Below are 17,457 nucleotides of genomic sequence, written 5' to 3'. Positions count from 1 at the left end.
ACACTGGGTAGCAGTCCGAGTTCGAAGTTACGAAGCTCCGGAGTTGCAATTATCTATAGAAGTGTGACCTAGGGATCTTGTATTTCTGTACTAGCTGTTCAAAGGAGGCAAAGTTGCCGTCTATATAGAGGTCAGACAGCGTACTCACTCCACTCCCAGCCCAACTGTCAAAGGCCCTATCCATCGTTGATGGGACAAACATGTGATTTCTTGTGATCGGAGCAGCCAGTGATAGTTCCCTGAGGGAAAAGGTTCTTATAAATTGGTTCCACACTTTTATCGAATGGATGACAACTGGGTTCGAGGTAAAGCTAGATATGGGCTGTGTGAACGGGAGCTTAGCACATAACAAGGCAGATAGGGAGGTGGATTTAACCAACGCTCTCTCCAGCACTGTCCACCAGGGGGCTGTGTCCTCGCCCTTTACCCAGTATAGTAACGATCTTATGTTTGCTGCCCAGTAGTAGTAAATAAAGTTTGGAAGCGCCATCCCACCCATTACGCTGGGTCTCTGCAGCATAGATCTTTTGATCCGGGGCGGTTTTTTGTTCCAGATAAAGGAAGATATCTGGTTGTTTATCTTGGAGAAGATTGTTTTAGTCAGAAAGACTGGAAGACTCTGAAACACATATAGAAATTTCGGCAATACATTCATCTTTATTGTGTTGATTCTCCCACCCAGGGATAGCGACAGGGGGTCCCAACATTCAATATCTCTCGCCAGATTAGACTGTAAAGGTTGATAGTTAGCCATATATAGGTCCTTATGTTCATGCGTGATCCATATCCCAAGGTACTTGAACTTTTTAGGGCTAATTTTAAACGGGAATGTGCTCAGAGGTACCCGATCCACAGAGGTGCAGACGGGCATCAGTTTGCTTTTTTGAATGTTGATTTTGTATCCGTATATTTTGCCGAAGTCCGCAAGTAGGGTCATCAACCGAGGAAGACTCGTTTGGGGTTGTGATATATACAACAACATGTCGTCCGCGTAGAGCGAGACTTTATGCTCCGAGCCCGCACGCATGATCCCTTTGATATCGGTGTTCTGCCAGCGCAAGGGGCTCCATTGCGATCGCGAAAAGGAGTGGAGATAAAGGACATCCCTGTCTCGTACCCCTATGGAGTTCAAAGTAGGTGGATAGATTGTTGTTGGTGCGAACGGCAGCCATCGGAGACGTATATAGAATTTTAATCCAAGCTATGAGCTTGGGGCCAAACCAAAACCTCTCCAGAGCGTGAAAAAGATAGTTCCACTCCACCCGATCAAACGTTTTTTCTGCATCAAGGGAGAGGACCACCTCAGGCGTTCCGGGTGGAGAGGGGCTATACAGGATATTTAGGAGGCGTCTTATATTAAAGAAAGAGTACCGATTCCTGATGAAGCCTGTTTGGTCCGGCGAGATAATTGAGGGGAAAACCCCCTCCAGACGACGGGCCAGAACCTTAGCAAGAACCTTGACATCGGCGTTAAGGAGGGAAATTGGACGGAACGAGCCGCATTCCAGTGGGTTCTTGTCTTTCTTAAGGATTAAGGAGATAACAGCTTGGCGCATGGTCGGAGGAAGAGAATTTGTTGAGTGATTAATCAAATACGGCTAGCAGCAGTGGGGACAGCTGGGTTGAGAATTTTTTGTAGAAGTCTGTAGGGTAGCCGTCTGGCCCCGGGGACTTGCCACTCTGCATAGATCTAATCGCTGCCGTAATCTCCGCAACCGTAAGTTCCTCCTCCAGATCTGCGGCCCTCTCTGGGTCGACTGTCGGGACGCGGAGGGTCCTATAGAAATCATCTAGCGTGGAGGGCCCCACTTGCGAGTCCGAGGTGTATAACGATTGGTAGAACGTTTTAAAGCTTTCATTAATTTTAAGGTTGTCAGTGGCTTTTGAGCCCCGCTCGTCGAGGATAGTGGGGATGGACTGGTTGGCAATTCTTTGTCGCAGTTGATGGGCAAGTATCCGTCCGGCCTTCTCCCCATGTTCATAGTACCCCTGTCGCATTTTAGTAATGAAGTACTCAGCCTGTCGTGTTGACAGGAGGTCAAACTCAGTTCGCAGCGAAGGTATTATGGATCGGAGAAAAAAAAAGGAGTATCCTCTGGATGTAGGATTACGAAACCGCCACAAGCCAGCTACCCCATACGATTTAAGAAAGCGCCGGATTGCGCGGGCCGAGCTAGACTGGGGGGCCTTCCTGGACGAGCTACGGTCCAGCCCCGGGGAGAGTGCACAATTCATGTCGCCGCCACGGATGAGATGGTGCGAGGTCATATCCGGTAGGCGAGAAAAAAGGCTGGTGAAGAACGAAGGGTTGTCCCAGTTTGGTGCGTAGATATTAGCCAGAATGAGGGCGGCTACGTGGCGTAGTGGGCAAGGCGCTCGCCACGAAATGCTGGAGACGCTGGGCTCGTCAGTTCGAGCTCCACATTGCTCCACATTTGCTTTCAGTTTAGCTGGTCGTCCGTACTAATACACATTGGCCGTATTAGGGGGTGGGAAACTGATGGGTGGGGATCGGGCGTTGTGGACAGCGACTCCTACAGGTCGGTTGGTGCGCCTGCGCAGTAGAATCAGGAAGTGTCGGGGGCAGCGTGAGCCTCCCACGCGTTACTCCTCGCCACTGAGAGATCGAGCTGCGCAGGTGAAAAGATGCGACTGCTGTTACCTCAAGTACCGGAGGGGACTTGTGCTATGTATGACTTAGTCCACATTGCAGCCGGCTTGTGGGCGGCAAGAAACAGCGTCCGTGACAGGGGAGGGTTGAATTGGATGATACGAAATTGGGATGGGAGAAAATGTAGAAAAATGGGAGAAAAAGTGGATAAAAAAAAAAGATATTAGCCAGAATGACCGGGAATTAATGCAGTTTCCCCACCACTATAATATAGCGCCCTGCAGGGTCGGCCTCTACACTTGACATAGTAAATGGCTGCTCCTCTGGCCCTTGTGTGGAAATTGGCGTGATACATCTGTCCCACCCACCCCCCCTCAGTCGAGCATGGTCCGCAGTTTTTAAATGCGTCTCCTGTAAAAACTCTGTCTACATTGAGTTGTTTTAAATGTGTAAGTACCTTCTTACGCTTTACTAGGTGGTTGAGTGATTTAACATTCCAACTCACGAAATTGACAGAGCACCCTTCCAGCCCTATGGTATCACCCATGTCGATCATAGTAGATGAGAGAGGCCATGCATCTGGAACCTAGAGAGAGCTCAGCACAGCTGCAGGTGAAAAACAAAACAGACATCTGATCAATTAAGCATGTTGAATGTACAAGTCTGGTAACCCCCCCCCTGACACCCATAAAAGCACCCCTCAGAAACAAATCCACACATAATGTGCTTGTGTTGGAGGTTCTCCATCTATAGAGCCTGCCGCTCAGACCCCCGTCGAGCCTCTTAAAATAAAAATAAAAATAATAATAATAATAATAATAATAATAATAATAAAGGGAAAGAAAAGAAAAGTAAAAGTAAAAAAATCTTTACTCAGATCTTGGTATTATATAGAATCTTCCACTGTCTAGTGGAATGCACCCAACCGGGTAAAATTATATAGGTGGCGACGGTAAACGTTAAGCATAACCGTATATTAGCAATATCACATTAAGCATTAAGCAGGTCCCGAAGTAAGGCAGAACAACCTCTTCCCTAGCAGGGGCGATCAGCGTGCCCCGCTAGACACAAAAAACAAAAACAAAAGGGTGCCTGGTTGTGTGATATAGAGTAAGTTGGAAGAGGTGTGTGAGTGTGCGTGTGTCAACATGTTTATACGCGGGTGTGTGTCTGGGCGCATGCCCTTCCGTGTTCGTGCAGTTGTATGCACGTGAACCTATGTGTGCGTGTGCATGGATGTATCGGACACAGCCAGGGTGTAAGCGTATGGGTGTGTAGGTGTGAGTGTGTGGGTCCATGCCCCCGTATCTGTATAATGTGTAAACGTGTATGTGTGTCTACATGTGTGTCTGTGCATGCGCGTGTGTGGTACGTCTAGAACCTATAGATAGTGCATCCATTAGGTGTGCGAGCACGTGCGTCATCATAGGTGTGAGCGTGTGTGTACATATTTATATGTCTGTATGTGTATACACATATTGTCCTATTGGGGCCAAAATTATACACTGTTCACATCACCTGTACATCATAAGTAGAGGGCAATGAATTTGCTGGAGATTGGTGAGTCACTTAGCTTGATATATGGTATCCAGTGGCGTCCTCTCAATGCTAGGTAGATGATGCTACACATAGGTGATCACTAGGGATGGGTACCGAATTCGGTACTTTTAAGGTACCGAACTGAAACACGTCGGTACTACCGAGTATCGATTCAAGTGAGATACCAAAAAAAAAAGAAAAAAAAAGTTTTTTTACCTTTTTTCTTTTCATGTCAACGTTCACACGCACAATATATGCTTACCTAGGATTTGACTTGATTCAACAACAAAGCAGTCGGAGCAATGGCAAGCCGAAAACAATCGAAATTGTAGTTATTTGAAGTTTGGATTATTTATTTTTGACTGAGGTAGGTACATTTTTTTAGACTAAAGTACAGAAAAAAGGTACCCATCCCTAGTGATCACACAGTAGACATTACAGTAGCCTCTATACATATATTGTCCTGTTGAAGTTAATATGATACATTGTTCACATCACCCGCATATCATAAGCAGCACGTTTCTTGAAATTCTTGAAACTGAGTAGGTGGATCATTACACTAGATTGTTAATTAGCAGATTTTACAGTGGCCTTCTAGCAAGCAGTAACCCGTTGGGGACAAGATGGCACATCATTCACAACATCTGTACGGTACAGATATAACACACAAATATCCGAGTATCTCCCCTTTCTGATCGAAAAAGTTTATAGTGATGTGCAGAGAAAACAGCATCTCAAGAATCCTTTATTCTTCTTTTCTAAAGAATGCTAGCATTGTGTGTGCCAAAGGTAGCCTACCCGACCGCGTGTACAATGTTCTTTCTGACGTAGCTCATTGCCTCACTTGCATCGATGAACTCTTTATCTTTTCCCTTGTGCGTGATGCGAAGTTGGGCTGGAAAAAGAATGCCGTACCGGGTGTCCTCACGACCGCGTAGTAGCTTCCTTACCTCCGTAAACGCAGCCCTGGCTTTCGCGACGCTTGTGGCATAGTCAGGGAAGATTGCAATAGTCATTCCGTTGATCTGTATTGGAGCCTGGGCGCGCGCCCGGCTCAAACCTCGACACAGTCCTGGTAGTAGTGGAGTTTAGCCACGATAGCACGAGGCTTCCCGTCCGTCATCTTTGGCCCCAGTGTTCTGTGCGAGCGGTCTACCAGCACTTCATTATCCATTTGTAGCACGTCTCTCAGTAGCTTTGAGACCGACTCAGCCACCCCAATTATCCTCACGTTGCACCTCCTCATTCTTCCTTCCATGTCCTCACACTTCCCTCTGAGACCCGCCACCTCTGATTTTAAGTCTTCGACTGTGGTTTGTAGCGTTACCACCTCGTCCGACCACCTCGAGAGACCACCCTACACGTCTTTAACTGTAGCCTCCATTTTGTTCATATCCATGCGCAGTGCCGCTACACAGCTTCACATTTCCTCATTCATCACTTTCAAATCATTTCTGATAAGGTTGAACTCTCTGGAAAGTGCACCTTTCAATTCCGATTGTATTATCTCTGCGAGTTCCAATTTCAGCGCGAGGAGAATCTCCGCCTTTAAGGCTGTGGTATCCACGCCGGACATCTTTGACGGTGTGGACGGTGGTAGTTCGGAACTGGAAGTCGAGGCTTTTTCAGGCCTTCTTGGAGTCGAGACGTATTTGTATTTGCGTAGGTTTGATGCCATCTGTCCGTGTAAACAATGACCATTGGTTTGAACAAATGTACCCTGAGTAAGTTTTGTAAATCAGTAAGCTTATTAAATTAAGATAAAATAAAAATAAGTAGAGGCTCGACGGGAGCTTGAACAAACAGCGTACTACTCCATTGCTCGCCTAGCCACCGATTGGATTTTATATTTGACATTTATTTTCCTTCAGATTTTCCTTGCAGATCTTCGGATTCCAATAATCCCCACAATGAACTTTAGGAAATGTTTATCTTACCATTTGACGGCGAAATCATATTGTAGAATCAATCAATCAAAAACATAGGCTGCTCTGCAGCGGTTAAAAAACCGTGTCGCTACATACCAAATTTTTTTAGAACACTGGCTTAGAAAATTAGCCACATGCATCCAAATTGGCATCTCCATAATTAGCTTATCAAAAATATAATAATCACAACAATACATGATCACAAAACCCATTATTTATATAAGTCATGACTTCATTCATACCAATAATAAAAATTAATAATTCATAATAGTTAATTTCAAAATCATACATTTGGCTCTAACACTAAAGAAGGTTAATTAGATGTTGCAGCACACTCGCACAAGAATACAAATTTGGCTTGTTGACAACATGCATGATTCGATTCTACTGACCCCTACCAGGGCCCCATTCCCCGTACCTAGTTCAACTAAGTTGATCAAAAGTCCCATTAGCCAGCTTAAATTAACCCGATGATTGAAGTCAGGCTATCTTGGTTTCTAGAAGGCTGATTCGGTCTCGTTAATTCGAACCAGTAATCGGATTAGACTTCAGTAATCAGGATAATTGCGCGTGGCCGTTTTACCTGAAAAGGGGGAGGTGTCGATCCCAGAAAACCATGATTTTCTAACGGCATTGATTGATTGAAAACTTTATTAACAGATTGTAGAATATATCGCCGACCAGTTAAATGCATATCTATAGGCAAATTTTAAGTCCCTCATTACCCCAATCAATCAGATTATATTTATTTAAATGTGCCTGCTGGCAATAGGCTTAACGAATGAATAATCGAATGAGATCTTGCTAGCGAAAATGATTATTTCAACTCTTTCAGAATAAGTAGATAAAAACAAGCCCAAAGAGTATCTAATTGATACGAATTAATAGATACTTATGAGGATATATGTACTGTATGCGCTTAGGTATCATGTAATATATAAATACATCGTTCCCAAAGTTTTCAGGCCACGACCCCCCGAAATAACGTGTCAGAGAGCCGCGACTATTATTGGAGGTGGTTGAAACATGCAAACGTTCACACGCACACATATGCATTGGAGGCTTTTAACACGCACAATAACTACACAAAATAACACACTAATCAAACAACCATAAAATGAATACATATAGTGCCACGCGTTTCATTTAGAAGGCTAATGTTCAACTCACCTAATGAGATGGATGGGCATATGCTTGAAGCACAACAAGTTCAGTCTGGGCAGGCGGCAGTCTGGAGACAGCGACTCGGAGATCATCCTCCACATTCATTCAGACGTGATCTGTACTTATTTTTTATATGTCAGTGCAGATAATGTTTTTTCGAATAGGTAGGTAGATCCAAATGGCGGATAGCTGTGTGTATTCCCCCTCAATTGATATCCAGTCGGCATCGGAGGTGGGTAGCGAGCTGGGACGCATTCTCCATCAGAAACAAGCACGCCTGCGGCTGGGTGGTGCAGTGGGCAAGGCGCTCGCCACTAACGCAGGAGATACTGGTATCGAGCCCAGCTCTCTGCGTTGCTACCGGCTTGGCTGTCATACTAACACAATTGGCAGTGTTAGAGGATGGGAAAGCCGGTGGGTGGGGATTGGACGTTGTGGACAGCGACTCCTACAGGTCGGTTGGGTGACGCATGTACAGCAGAAACAGGAAGTATCGGGGGCAGCGTGAGCCTCCCACGCGTTACTCCTCACCACAGAGTTCGAGCTGTCTGGTGAAAAGATGCGACAGGCTGCCTCCTCGTGTACCGGAGGGGACACGTGATGCAAGGCTCCTATCCTCACTACAGCCGACCAGTGGGAGGCATAGTCTAGCAACGTTCAAGACAGGGGAGGGAAGAATTGGAATTACGAAATTTGGATGGGAGAAGAAATCGAAAAATAAGGAGAAAAAGTGGAAAAAAAAAAAGAAACAAGCACGCCTCATCCTGCAGCTCAAACAGGTGTCGTGCAGTATGTAGGAAATCCATAGGCTGAATATGATTTATTATCAGCATTTTAGATCTATTCTTTTACATTTCAAAAGTATTTATTTTACCAGTTTAGTGTATTTTAATTGTTTTTAATTATAGGCCTATTTCACACATTCTATGAAATCAATACATTCTGGAAATCATCTTGCGAAAACATTATTCAGAATGGTATAATGGGATCAAAGAGCACCTACGGGAGGCTGCAATTCGAAACTGGCCCCCGTAAATGTCCAAACACCCCCTCACACCCAATGTTCCCTCTAAGGTGCGCCCGTGCGCACGCACATGGCAAAACGCTCCTGCGCACATCTGAAATCTGTTGCGCACAGAAACGTAAAATATGCATGTAGTTAAATTGACTGGCGCGTTGCACCGAATACTACGATACCCTGTTGCGTGTGACGTTACCCAGAGAAGCCCCGCTTTCAGTGCCTTGTGGGCGTCGCTACTGCGCGCTCACACAGACAACAGATGAGGAAGCGGAAAGATCCGACCAGCATTGATTCTGCTCACAATGCGAAAATGTACATTACAGATGAACTGCAGAGAAAATTCCCAATTTACCGTCCCGGTCGCATGAATGCCTTCTACAACGCTGTTCCAGTTCCACGTTGCCGTTTTGCGCTCTGATTGGCCGAGCGCGCGCATGCGCCGCGACTTTACACTCTCGTGCTGTGAAGTGCCAGCGGGGCGATGCGGTGGTTTCTCCCCGGCTTCCGTGCGCCGCACTGCCGCCGGCTTGACTCGGTCCAGCAGCAGCGGCCGTCTTCCGCCTGCGGTATCTCGTTCTTATTATTATCCATTTATCCCCCATTGTTCAGGTCGAGATGGTCGCACAAACACCCGTTGGAGGAGTAGTGGGGGAGAAGAAGAGGAATATTTTTAAATAGCAAGAATTATCGACTGGCAACTCTGTGCTCGTCAGACCTGCAGCTGCTGGTACTGTATGGAGAGAGAGGCACACAACAACAGACAGACAGCCGGTTTCAATCACTGAGCTGTCTGTCTGTTGTTGTGTGCCTCTCTCTCCATACAGTACCAGCAGCTGCAGGTCTGATGAGCACAGAGTTGCCAGTCGATAATTCTTGCTATTTAAAAATATTCCTCTGGGAGGATACCGCAGGCGGAAGACGGCCGCTGCTGCTGGAGCTGGACCGAGTCAAGCCGGCAGCAGCGCGGCGCACGGAAGCCGGGGAGAAACCACCGCATCGCCCCGCTGGCGCTTCACAGTGCGAGAGTGTAAAGTCGCGGCTCATGCTCATGCGCGCGCTCGGCCAATCAGAGCGCAAACCGGCAACGCGGAACTGGAACAGCGTTGTAGAAGGCATTTCACGCGTCCCGGTCGAGACTAATTGGAAGCGGAGTGGAGTGCAACACGTGCAAAGCTTGACCATATGTTTCTGTGTCTAATAAAGGTGCTGGCGATCTCAAAGCTCACATGGACACAGAAAAACATTACAAACAAAGCTGTGCGGGGCGAGAGTTTGATGGCAAAGTTGACCGAATTGATTGATTGAAGTATGCAGCTATACAGAGAGAGAAAGAAAATAATTTAAAACTATTTTGATGCCTCAAAATGATGTTTTGGTTTGATAAGATGCTTGTTATGATACAATCATTCTAAGGATTATGTTTGTAATAAATTAGTTTTGTACACTAATTGCAAGTTATGCAAATGTACAAATTCGAAACTGCATAGTGCACTTTTAAATTAGTATCTTTGTGAGGTTACTGTTTTATAATTTACATTACATTGAAAAGATACAAAGATATATATATATATATATATATATATATTTTTTTTTTAAACACATATAAACAAACATGACAACACACGATAAGATACACAAGCATTAATATACAGTGTATATCCAACGAAATTACCATTTATACCAATGTCTTATACAGGATATACCCCTAATACCCGTTATCTAAAAACCTACACACATATGCTCCTGCTCTAACCCCCCCCCTCCCGGACCCCTCTTTGGATAGTACCTCCATTATCCCTCGCTCCTAACCAGACACTACCATTATAAGCTAGCTTTTATTCTCTCCACCACTTCTAACCACATTGACATTTTGGATTCATTGAGACCCAGAATTCTTGCTGTAGATATTTCTTGATAAATCACATCGAGATATGTAAGAAACCAAACTTTCCGGCACATTTTTCCCGGTTGAAACCAGCGTGATGCAATGAGCTTTTTAGCTACTGTGATACCCAATAAAACCAATCTCTTTAGCTGTGGATTTACTGCAAACTCAAAAACATCATTCAATAGTAATACAGAGGGGTGTACAGGTATATTCCAAGATACGAGTTTTGATAATTGTTGGGTCACATCTTTCCAAAATGTCTTAACTGGTGGGCAGTCCCAATACATGTGCATAAATGTCCCTTCGTCCCCGTTTGTACATTGGGAGCATTTGGAGTCTTGTTTAAGACCCATTCTGTTCAGTCTTATATGAGTCAAGTATGTCCTGTGAATATAGTTAAGATTGATTTGTTGATGGTCCGGGTTCCTTGATGTAAGTCGGACATTTGCCCAGGCTCCTTGCCAATCAAAGTCCCTTTCCAGGTCTGGTATATCCCTCCTCCAGACAGAGTCTAGTTGGAGGGTTTCATACAAGGACGTTAGTAATTGATGATAAAAATCTGAAACAAAACCTCTCGATGTCTCTCTTTCATAGAAGAATTTGTGGTATCTGTGGTGTTCAATTGGTATGTCTAATGGAACACCGTGAGACTTCAAACATAGCCGTAACTGTATGTAAAAAAGCCATGTGGACATGGTGAGATTACATTTTTTGCATGTTTCTCCATAACTACAAAAACCCTGTTTGTTAAAAACATCCCCTAATGAGTGTATGCCTTGCTCTTCCCATATAGGGAATCTTATAGGTCGTTTTTCAATTAAGATTGATTGATTGATTGATTGATTGAAAACTTTATTAACAGATTGCAGAATGGGTACAGTACAGCTCAATACATACAATTGTTAAGGGGATGCAGACCAGAGAAAGACTTTCGTCTTGTTTACATCAGGGTCCCCCATTTTCAATTCATCGTAACATATATGACATACATGACATACAGATAGACAGTACTGCTACATCTATACATTTATGACATACCAGATTTGCAATTACAGTACTGTTTGTGATACAAAAAAGAGTCCAGAAAAAAAGAGTATATACATTTGACGTAGAAACTGTACATTGGATTGGGTAGGTGGGGGTGGGGGGGGACTGTACATTGGAGGTGGTTGGGTGGGTGGGTGGGTGGGGGGGGGGGGGGGGGTTGGGTAGGAGTGGGGGGGGGGGGGGGGGGTTGGGTAGGAGGGGTGGGTGGGGGACACTGTACAACTGTACAAACAAAACTGTACATTGGATTATTGACAAGACCATACTTGGTAATTTACTGTACATTGGAGGGGGTTGTGTTCGGACATTTACAGGGGCCAGTTTCGAGTTGCAGTCTCCCTTAGGTGTTTTTTGAGAGTGTTTTTGAAAGTGGGTAGTGATTCACATTCCTTTACAGCTTTGGGTAGGGCGTTCCACATTGATGTGGCATAATTGCGAAACGTGTTTAGTCCCTTGTTTGAGCCGAATCTGGGTTTAACATGATTTGTGGAGCTCCCTCTGGTGTTGTGATCGTGGTATTCACTGACCTTTGGGAAGTATTTTGACATGTACATGGGTACCTTGGTCGTGTAGTGTATCTTGTAGACCAGGCCCATTGCAAGTTGCTGTACTCTGTCGTCTACTCTAAGCCATCCTAGGTTGTCAAAGTGGGCAGGGGTGAGGTGGGTTCTAGGAGTAAGGTCAAGCAGTAGTCTGACCAGTTTGTTTTGAGATGTTTGTAATTTTGTTTTTAGCGCCTTTGAGGTGCTTTGGTACCATGAGGTGCAAGCATAGTCGTAGTACCCTTGAATGAGTGCTCCTGCTAGAGTCTTCAGGGTATTCTTGTTTACCAGTGAGGAGATCCGGTACAAAAATCGAGTTCGTTGGTTGACTTTTTTTATTACATTGGATGCCATTTTGTCACAGGAAAAATTTGCCTCTAGGATGGAACCCAGGTAGGTAATATCTTCTTTCCTTGTGACAATATTGTCACCCACTGTAACTGAGAAGCCGTCGGTCTTGCTGAGTTTGTTATTTGAACCGAAGAGAATGTACTCTGTTTTGCCCATGTGTAATGATAGTTTGTTATCAGCAAGCCATATGCAGATTTTGCCTAGTTCTGAGCTGAGGGTTTTTTCAACCTGTAACTTGTTCTTGTCAGAGACCAGCAGGGCTGAGTCGTCCGCAAACAGGAACAAGTTGCAGTCACAAGCTGACGACATGTCATTTGCATAAATTAGGAACAGTAGCGGACCTAGTATGCTTCCTTGTGGAACACCACAGCTTACTGTGAGGGGGGGGGGATAGGGTACCGTTTACCTCCACCATCTGAGTGCATTGTTATTGAATAAGGGAGTATGATTGTGCCATTTTTGTGGGTTAGGATATTTTTTTTGGGTTTCACGCCATATCCGGATCGCATGGGTAATTATGAGGCCAAATTTCCGTTCACAGTGCTTGATTGGTAGTTTAGTGTATGCTATGTCCTTCAGTCTATGTGGGGCTAAAGATATATTTTTTTAAATAAATAACAAGAAAAATATGAAGTAATGTTCTAAATAATACCTCTTCTGTATTAGAAAATCCAGCTTTAAAGATATATTTTTTAAAGCTGGATTTTCTAATACAGAAGAGGTATTATTTAGAACATTACTTCATATTTTTCTTGTTATTTATTTTGTCCAGTAAGACTTGAAAATATATATTATTTTGTCATAGGTTGATTTAGTTATTTTCTTGAGATTTGTCAGATAGATTACTTTAGGCATAATACAGCATGTTTTTTTTTATCAAGGTTTTTTTATTTGAGATTTTGTTTTTACAGGTGGTCCCACATGGGTCAAAATAAAATAAAAATAAAATAAGGCCCTCCCTCCCTCCCTCCCTCCCCCCACCCCTATACCAGACAAAATCATTCTACAATATCTTAGATCGTTTGTTAATCATTGTTTTTCCTTTTAGCTTTTAAATCACCCGACAGCAGTCGCATATCCCTTGTATTCTGCAGATATAGAAGAAGAAAAGTAAGAACATAATAGGAAAAATAAACCGTAACAAGCTGAGAGACCAGGGAAGCCAGTCAGATCGCCTCCGTCACATTATCCGCTTCCATACCCTCAAAGAAAGTTAGGAAAGGATCCCAAATATTGTGGAATTTTTCGGTACAGCCTCTGATAGTATACCTGATCTTTGCCAATTTAATATGATACATGACCTCTCTCATCCAGTGGCCGAAGACAGGTGGTCCCGGGTCCTTCCATTTGAATAGTATCAGCCTTCTGGCCAAAAGTGAGCAGAAGGCCAACATTCTAGATTCCCACCATCTAAAGTGGATGTCCGCTGGGGCCACTCCGAACAACGCAATATATGGTGATGGCTCCACTTCCTTTCCAAATATCTTAGAGAAGGTGTCAAAGATGGTCTGCCAGTAGTTGTGCAACTTTGGGCACGTCCAGAACATGTGGAGCAGAGTGGCTGGAGCCTGTCCACAGCGGTCGCATAGAGGGTCTATGGCGGGATATATCTTAGAGAGCCTGTCTTTAGACCAATGCAGTCGGTGTACAATTTTAAATTGGATAACCGCATGTTTAAGGCAAATGGAAGAGGAGAAAATCCCCTATATTATCTTGTCCCATGCGACCTCTGTGATTGGTTCACCTAAGTCAGTCTCCCATCTGCCCCTGAGGAGGTCTAAAGGTGTCGAGTTGCTTCTATTAAGTAGTTCATAAATTCTGCTAGCCTGTTTCTGGATCAGTTTACAGTTCAAGATTGAGTCTAAAAGGGAGGCCGGAGGGCACACTGGGTAGCAGTCCGAGTTCGAAGTTACGAAGCTCCGGAGTTGCAAGTATCTATAGAAGTGTGACCTAGGGATCTTGTATTTCTGTACTAGCTGATCAAAGGAGGCAAAGTTGCCGTCTATATAGAGGTCAGACAGCGTAATCACTCCACTCCCAACCCAACTGTCAAAGGCCTTATCCATCGTTGATGGGACAAACATGTGATTTCTTGTGATCGGAGCAGCCAGTGATAGTTCCCTGAGGGAGAAGGTTCTTCTAAATTGGTTCCACACTTTTATCGAGCGGATGACAACTGGGTTCGAGGTAAAGCTAGATATGGGCTGTGTGCACGGGAGCTTAGCACATAACAAGGCAGATAGGGAGGTGGATTTAACCAACGCACTCTCGAGTACTGTCCACCAGGGGGCTGTGTCCTCCCCCCTTACCCAGTATAATAACGATCTTATGTTTGCTGCCCAGTAGTAGTAAATAAAGTTTGGAAGCACCATCCCACCCATTGCGCGGGGTCTCTGCAGCATAGATCTTTTGATCCTGGGCATTTTTTTGTTCCAGATAAAGGAAGATATCTGGTTGTTTATCTTGGAGAAGAATGTTTTGGTCAGAAAGACTGGAAGACTCTGAAACACATAGAAATTTCGGCAATACATTCATCTTTATTGTGTTGATTCTCCCACCCAGGGATAGCGACAGGGGGTCCCAACGTTCAATATCTCTCGCCAGGTTGGACAGTAAGGGTTGATAGTTAGCCATATATAGGTCCTTATGTTCATGCGTGATCCATATCCCGAGGTACTTGAACTTTTTAGGGCTAATTTCTTACGGGAATGTGCTCAGAGGTATCCGATCCGCCGAGGTGCCGACGGGCATCAGTTCGCTTTTTTGAATGTTGATTTTGTATCCGGATATTTTGCCGAAGTCCGCAAGTAGGGTCATCAACCGAGGAAGACTCGATTGGGGTTGTTATATGTACAGCAACATGTCGTCCGCGTAGAGCGAGACTTTATGCACCGAGCCCGCGCGCATGATTTTTATTTTTTTTTTTAACCTTTATTTAACCAGGAAGTCCCATTGAGATACAAGATCTCTTTTGCAAGGGAGACCTGGCCAAGATGACAGCAATAACACCCGAAAACATCAGACAGCAATAAAATGTGCGGTACATCACACAAGAACATAATAAAAGTGCATGTACACAATACATCACACGTAAACATAAAAACACAAAACAGAACAGTCTACATAACAGTAAAAGTGTACGACAGTAAAATACAGGGCAATACAGTAACTCTGCAGTTTTGCTGCAGAGAATACCGGTATGATCCCTTTGATACCGGTATTCTGCCTCAGAGCCAGCGCAAGGGCAGTGCATTGTGATCGCGAAAAGGAGTGGAGATAAAGGACATCCCTGTCTCATACCCCTATGGAGTTCAAAGTAGGTGGATAGATTGTTGTTGGTGCGAACGGCGGCCATCGGAGACGTATATAGAATTTTAATCCAAGCTATGAGCTTAGGGCCAAACCCAAACATCTCCAGAGCGTGGAAAAGATAGTCCCACTCCACCCGATCAAACGCTTTTTCCGCATCAAGGGAGAGGACCACCTCAGGTGTTGCGGGTGGAGAGGGGCTATACAGGATATTTAGGAGGCGTCTGATATTAAAGAAAGAGTACCGATTCTTGATGAAGCCTGTTTGGTCCGGCGAGATAATCGAGGGGAGAACCCCCTCCAGACGACGGGTCAGAACCTTAGCGAGAACCTTGACATCGGCGTTAAGGAGGGAAATTGGACGGAACAAGCCGCATTCCAGGGGGTTCTTGTCTTTCTTAAGGATTAAGGAGATAACAGCTTGGCTCATGGTCGGAGGAAGAGAATTTGTCGAGAATGATTCGTCAAATACGGCTAGCAGCAGTGGAGACAGCTGGGTTGAGAATTTTTTGTAGAAGTCTGTAGGGTAACCGTCTGGCCCCAGGGACTTGCCACTCTGCATAGATCTAATCGCTGACGTAATCTCTGCAACCGTAAGTTCCTCCTCCAGATCTGCGGCCCTCTCTGGGTCGACTGTCGGGACGCGGAGGGTCCTATAGAAATCGTCTAGCGTGGAGGGCCCCACTTGCGAGTCCGAGGTGTATAACGATTGGTAGAAAGTTTTAAAGCTTTTATTAATTTTAAGGTTGTCAGTGGCTTTTGAGCCCCGCTCGTCGTTGATAGTGGGGATGGACTGGTTGGCAGTTCTTTGTCGCTGCTCATGGGCAAGTATCCGTCCGGCCTTCTCCCCATGTTCATAGTACCCCTGTCGCGTTTTAGTAATGAGGTACTCAGCCTGTCGCGTTGACAGGAGGTCAAACTCAGTTCACAGCGATATACGTTTTTTCAACGTGTCGGCTGATGGAGAGTGGCAATGTAGTCTATCTAGCTCCAAAATCTCGTCCGTCAGTTGCTTAAGGCGTGCCGTGTTTATCTTCTTTTGGTTGGCGCAATATGAAATCACCTGTCCCCTTAAGTACGCCTTCAGTGATTCCCAAATGGTTAAAGAAGACATTCCCGGAGTCTTATTAATGTCGAGAAATAATGTAATTTCCGAGGTGATGAAGCTTGTGAAGGCTTCCTCCGACAGAAGCAACGGGTTGAGTCTCCACTGGCGGTGGACGAGCCTTGTATTCGGGATACTCATTTTCATAACTAAGGGACCATGGTCCGAGATAACTATCGCTCCGTATTCGCATTTGGTTACGAGGGGAAGGAGTCTCTTATCCAGGAGAAAGCTGTCTATGCGCGAGAAGGTATTATGGACCGGGGGGAAAAAGGAGTATCCTCTAGATGTAGGATTACGAAACCGCCACATGTCAGCTACCCCATATGAGTTAAGAAAGCGCCGGATTGCACGGGACGAGCTAGACTGGGGGGCCTTCCTGGGCGAGCTACGGTCCAGCACCGGGGAGAGTGCACAATTCATGTCGCCGCCAAGGATGAGATGGTGCGAGGTCATATCCGGTAGGCGGGAAAAAAGGCTGGTGAAGAACGTAGGGTTGTCCCAGTTTGGTGCGTAGATATTAGCCAAAATGACCGGAAATGAATGCAGTTTCCCCACCACTATAATATAGCGCCCTGCAGGGTCGGCCTCTACACTTGACATAGTAAATGGCGTGTTTTTATCTATCAAAATGGCTGCTCCTCTGGCCTTTGTGTGGAAGTTGGAGTGATACATCTGTCCCACCCATCCTCCCCCCAGTCGAGCATGGTCCGCAGTTTTTAAATGCGTCTCCTGTAAAAACGCTATGTCTGCATTGAGTTGTTTTAAGTACCTTCTTACGCTTTACTGGGTGGTTGAGTGATTTAACATTCCAACTCACAAAATTGACAGAGCACCCTTCCAGCCCCATGGTATCACCCGTGTCGATCATAGTAGTTGAGAGAGGCCATGCATCTGGAACCTATAGAGAGCTCAGCACAACTGCAGGTGAAAAGCAAAACAGACGTCTGAT

The 17,457-nt window shown here is 45.0% G+C and overlaps 1 protein-coding gene across 1 annotated transcript in view; it reads left to right on the top strand.

The window, feature by feature from the left end:
- Nucleotides 1-17,457, top strand: part of pgs1 (phosphatidylglycerophosphate synthase 1) — a 104,530-nt gene that overhangs the window by 44,745 nt on the left and 42,328 nt on the right.

Source organism: Notolepis coatsorum, assembly GCF_963971535.1.
Source record: "Notolepis coatsorum genome assembly, chromosome: 10".
Lineage (NCBI taxonomy): Eukaryota > Metazoa > Chordata > Actinopteri > Aulopiformes > Paralepididae > Notolepis > Notolepis coatsorum.
The sequence above is the reverse complement of the archived record's forward strand: the minus strand, read 5'-3'. Positions and strand labels throughout refer to the sequence as shown.